The following is a 5,818-nucleotide window of genomic DNA, read 5'->3' on the forward strand; positions in this document are numbered from 1 at the left end:
ATTGCTTGCAACGATCAATTCCTTACAACCTGTTTTTGCCCTTGCCCCTGCCAAAACAGACCCACAAAGCAGCCAACGATCTTTCCCAAACAAGGAAACGACATGGTTGCTTCTCCTGCTTACAATTCTCCAGTAGCTTCCCATGGCACTTTAATAAAATCTGAGCTCCGGAGAGGGGCTGGCAAGGCCATGGTGACCTAGCCCCTGCCCATCGCTCCAAACGTTGCCTCTTGATCTTCCTTCTTGCTGGCTCTACTCCAGGGGACGTCCATGGTGCCATGTCCCCTTCCGGCTTCTGGACCACGGGCTCATTCTTGCCCTGGAGCTTTTAGCCAGGTCCTTACGCCCTCTGAGACTCCTGTTTCCTTTCCTTATCACGCCCTCCAGCTCCTCCCGTTCTCCTGGTCTGAGCTCAGGAAACCCCACTGTATTTCCTGGACATGGTTTCTCACGGTGCGTCCTTGTTTGTTTATTTATCTGTCTCCCCTACTAGACCAAACCTCCCAGAGTGCGAGGGCTGTACTGAGCATGGTAGACATCCAACACTGAGAGTTGGCGGAACGCATAAAGAAATAGTGAGGCCTGCGGTACAGACCTTCTGAAGGAGAAGACAGATTCGGATCGCTTCCTTTCTTTAGTTTCATTTGATCAGTGCATCCATCCATTCATTCATTCATTCACATGTGCAAGAAGCTGAGCTAGACGTGGTTAGACACAAAGGTGCACTCATGAGGAGTCCTGCCTTCAGGGAGCTGAGAGGCTGGGGCAGGTGGCCTGGGCACACACAACTATGCTGGCAGCGGAAAGCGATGCCTGCCCTACAGAGGAAAGCCTGAGGTGCTATGGGAGTTCGGGTGAAGGAGTGGCTACTTTCAATGGGGGGGAGCGGGGGAGACATGGCATCTCAGTTGGGTCTCTGAGGAGGAGAACGTTATGAACCCAGAGGAATGGGTGGCAAGGACAGTCCAGGGGCAGGGCACAGAGCCACGGCAGAGGCAGGGCCATGTCCGTCTCCATGACACAGGATCTATTGAGGGACTTGGGGACGGTGGCTGGGACAGGGCCTTGCACGCCAGGCCTGGGGTCTGGATGTCATTCACAGGAGGGCCATGATACGTTGGTCAAGAGCTGTGCTGCCTCTCCAGACCCTTTGGATGTGTCGAGACGGGATGAGCTATGCTGTTTTCGGGGGTCACCGTGGAGGAATGAGAGGCACGCAGGATGCATGAGTAATAAGCTCCACAAAAGCACCAACGATGGCCCACCCACAGGACAGGCTGGGTGACCACAGGAGATCTCCCAGTAGCTTCTTGTCCTCGATGGCGTGCATTAAAGCAGGCCTGTGGGGGAGGGATCTCAGGTGGTCTCCCTCCTCCCAACAGCCTCCGATCAGGCTGTAGCTCAGCCCTGGCTTGGTCCCTGAGATGTAGCCGCCAAGTGACCTGGGAGCTCCAGGTGGCCTCTTCCCACCCAGTCTTGAGAGGTCGGCGTCTTGAACCCCCGGAGTCTGCACATGGTGAAACAAGGGTCCAGAGCCGCCTTGTCCATGCTCCAAGCACCTCCTCAGCATCGGCTAAGTGCAGGCGCGGGTCTGAGTGGACGGAAGCCCCTGTCCGCATGGAGCTTGCATTGCAGAGGGAGGAGGCAGACAAGGAGGGAAGTAAATAAGATAATTTTAGAGAGTGACAAGTGAGACGCCACGCCAGGGCCAGAGTCCCGGAGGCTGAGAGACGCTCCAACGGGCCTTGAATCAAAACGGAAGTTTGGGAGGAAGTGGGGGTGGGGAGTCCATGCGTCCTGGAGGTGCTGAGTTGGGAGGGGTTCAGAAGGGCCTGGAATCGGGGGCCAGGTTGGGGCCAGCTGTCTGCAGGCTGGGAGCCAAGGAGGAGGGCACGGGAGGGTGGGGCGGCTCTTCTGGAGGGAGACCAGCGGTGTCGTCTGTGTGCGGCCGCCAGATTGGAACCCCAATTCCAGATATAGTCTGAGCACAGAAGCCTGCTTCCTGGCCCGGGCACCCTCTCAAGAGTCCATTCATCCCCCGGTGGCATCTGCTTCTTCAGTTGGCAACAGAGACTCCAGGGCCATTGCCTTATGAGATGGGACCACATTTGAGCTTTCCCAAGCACCAAGCCCTGCGGTTGGTTCTCATTTTGTGCAATCCAGGGGGAGGCTTTGACACCTACCTCCGGTTCATTTCCCTGAGTTCATCGGGCCTCCGGAGGCGCTGGGCATTCTCACTCAGGCACTCAGACCAATGTCCTCGTGAACAGCTGCGGTCTGGGATCCTGACTGCCCCCCATTATTTGGGGCTCGGGCCCGACCCCGCATATACTCCTAGCACCCTCCCTCCTGGGACACCTATGCCTTTCGGGAGGGGGCTTCAAGCCTCCAGAAACCCACCTAGCCCACCAGCTTGACCTCAGGTCACCTAGGTGGTCCCTGCTGGCCAGGAAGTAGGAGCCAATTTGGGAACGTGCCCTGGAGACTTGAGGGAGGATCCCCCTGTTCAGTCCAGGGCACTTGTGTGTGGGTGCCTGGCTAGGCTCATCACCCTTGGCGACCCTCTGCCTGGCAGAAGGAAACAAGCATGGCCCTGCGCCCCCCTCTAAGATCTGGCTACTTACTTCTCTGGGGCTTGGGGGCTAAGTTACCCGTCCTCGTCGTCACCAAAAGGCCTTGGGGCCCAGACGTGGGACCTTCTGGAAGATTAGAACAGACCCACCTTTTCCTGTCCCCGGTCAAAGACATCCGGTGGCCAGCTCCTCAAATCCTGTTCCTGCTGTGGCCTCGGTCCAAGAGTGGAAAATCGGCCTCCTGGGGTCTAGTCTCAGCTCACAGCTTCTGCTCAGCTGGGTGAGGAGTGGGGAGTGGAAAGGCTAGGGATGGCTGTGTGGGTGCTCCGCCAGCATTTGGCTGTGGAGCAGAGGGAAACAAATGGCTGCAGCCTTGGCAGGCCAGGGGCCTGGAGGAAGCCACCCTCAGCGGCCCTCCCCTTCCGGCCCCCCATGCTCTGCAGAAGGGATGCGCTCCAAGAGGCCTTCGAGGGCAGCCAGGAGCGGGGAGCTCAGGGCTGAATCCTCAGAACACCGAGGGACCTCAAGAGGCCCCCAAACCTACCAGGGCCAGGGGTGCACTAATGCTGACGGCATTTGCCCCCTGGACTGCATTGGGGCAGAACAAGCCTCCCCTCTTCTGTCTCCTGACTCTACCAGTCTGAAAACTGGTCTTACCCAGGGGAAGCAAGACGGGGCTCTCTACTCCCACAAAGAGTTACTGTCTTGGAAACCCACAGGGGCAGTTCTACCCGTCCTACAGAGCTGCTGAGTCGGAATTGACTCGGTGCAGTGAGCGCCCAGTGGGGGGAAATGCTGGTGCTGGCCAGTCAATTTTGCCCTTGCTGTCTGCCAAAGCTGGTTTCCTGGGCAGGAGACAGTCATCCGCAGCCCCTCCCCCCACAATCAGCCCTGCTTCCGGCCAGTGCCCAGAGCCTCTTGAAGAACAAGGGTTGGGATTCCACCTCTCTGCCACCTCCTCCAAACTCCTCACACCTCTTCCCCCAGGATGTGCCCGCCTGGCGCGGGCCCCAAATCCTCGTCTCGGACCCTCTTCCTATTCCACCTGCTGCCCCTCAAAGCATTTTTGCTTCAAGATCCCATGCCCTTAAGCAGGTCTCCTTTCCCCAGGCTGCGCCCGAAAGCAAAGCTCAAGAGGGGGAGGGTCGATTTCTCTGCCCCCCAGCCTCAGCGCATTCACCTCGCGGTGCGGAAAGCCACCGAGACGCGTGTGTTTGGCGCTTACTGGGCCAGGTATCGTTCTAAATGCTTCAAGTTCAAACACCAGGATCTGAACGCAGACACTCTGCTGCCAAGCCCACAGGCCAGTCACTGCCAACATGGCCTCTGGCTGGATCTTCAGGGTAACTGATTGGATCTGACTACCCTGGTTGAGAATTCAGGGTCTACCCCTGAGCTGCCACCCAGGTTGCCCCCTGAACTGACCTGGCCCTTCCCATCTGTTCTCTTCAAAGGGCAGACCAGAGTCCATGGGCAGCCCCTGAAAGACGTGCCCTGAGTGGAGCAGGCAGGCCCTGCAGGACTTGGTTTAGACCTTCTGAGACACTTCACCTAGGGAGTTACAGGTGGTGGAGACCCTGCTTGTTTTTAATTTGCACACCAATCAGACCCTCATCCTGTCGCCAAGCCCAACCTCAGCCCACCCACATACACACACACACACACACACACACACACACACACACACACACACACACACAACTTCTTCCATGAGTCACTTCCCAGCTGCTCTAAGGGTGGGGAGGTTGATTCGTTCCGCCCAGCCTGGGGCTTCCTGCCCTCTGTTGGCTCGGCTCTTCCTCCAGAGCCCTCCGACATGGCGACCCCCTCCTTGGATGCATCCCCGAAGCATGCACAGCCTCTCCACTGTGCACATCCCCTCTTTTCCACACACATCTAATCTCACCCCCCCACCCCCACCAGCCCCGCACTGGCCCATCACTCAGTGATTCTCGGCTCTGCTCGCTCTGCACCCCGCCCTCCCTTTGTCCCAGGGTTGACTAGGCTGCTTGCTGCCTGGGGTCCATGGGGTGACCAGAAGAGAGCTGTTTGGAATCTCCCTTCAGAACCTGGAGAGTCCCGGGGTGGAACTGGCTCTTCATCCTCGCCACTGCTGCAGACACGGGGGTCGGTGGACTGGGGCCCTTCCTGCCCCCCCCTCCACACACACACCCTGGGAGTTGATGTCAAGGGCCCGGGACCGACCCTGAGCCTATAACTGGAACTCTCCCAGAAACTGGGGACTGTCCCCCAGCTCCGACAGCTAGAGGTTCTCCAGATGACGCGGACATGCCCTGCCATCACCGGGGTCTTGGCTGCAGCCACGCATCTGCTCTGGGGATGCTTGCCCACCGAGTAGTCAAGGGCCTCTCTCCAAACCACAGGCCCCTCAAGAAGCAGCAAGGCTCAGAAAAGACGGTCAGGATCTGGTTTACTAAAATCCGAGGTGGGGCTCTGCCTTCCTGTTGGGGTCTTGGGCTCCTTCGTCCTCACGGCAGCTTTTCGAGGGAGGGGGTTGCAGCTCACAGCATTTGAGGGTTAGGAGCCCTGGTGGCACAGAGAGTTAGGCATTGGACCGCTAACTGAAAGGTCAGAAGAGTGGACCCCCAGCCTCTCCGTGGGAGCCAGATGGGAGGCTGTGTGCCCCACAACGATGACAGCCATGGGACACCCCCCCCCCCCGGGGGGACAGTTCCCTCCCTCCTGAAGGGTAGCTTCCAGCTGGAATGGACTGGATGCCAGTGCATTTGAGGTTTGGTTACAAAAGGGTAAAGGCTTTCCCTTCTGAGCCCAGACCTGCTGGGAAGGGTCCCAGGCCTCTGTCCCAATTCCTGCCTGGCAGCCCCTTCTTATAGCTCCTTCTCTGCCCCCTCCCTACCCACCCCAAGGAGGAATGGTCCCTGGGGCCTGGCTGGGCAAAGCCCCAAGAGCAGTGGCTCTCAACCTGTGGACCTTGACCCCTTTGGGGTTGATCGACCCTTTCATAGGGGTCACCTAATTCATCACAAGAGCAAAATGACAGTGATGAAGAAGCAACGAAAACAATTTGATGGTTGGGAGTCACCACAACATGAGGAGCTGTCTGAAAGGGTCGCGGCATGAGGAAGGTTGAGAACCACTGGTTTGAACGCTTTGTGCCACCCAGGAATTCCTTCCAACAATTCTCAAAACCAAACCAAACTTACTGCCACCAAGCCCATTCCGACTCACAGCAACCCTCTAAGGCAGCATCGAACTGCCGCTGA

Source organism: Echinops telfairi, unplaced genomic scaffold (genome assembly GCF_000313985.2).
Source record: "Echinops telfairi isolate 266 unplaced genomic scaffold, ASM31398v2 ScPeMD7_7458;HRSCAF=8496, whole genome shotgun sequence".
Taxonomy (NCBI): Eukaryota; Metazoa; Chordata; class Mammalia; order Afrosoricida; family Tenrecidae; genus Echinops; species Echinops telfairi.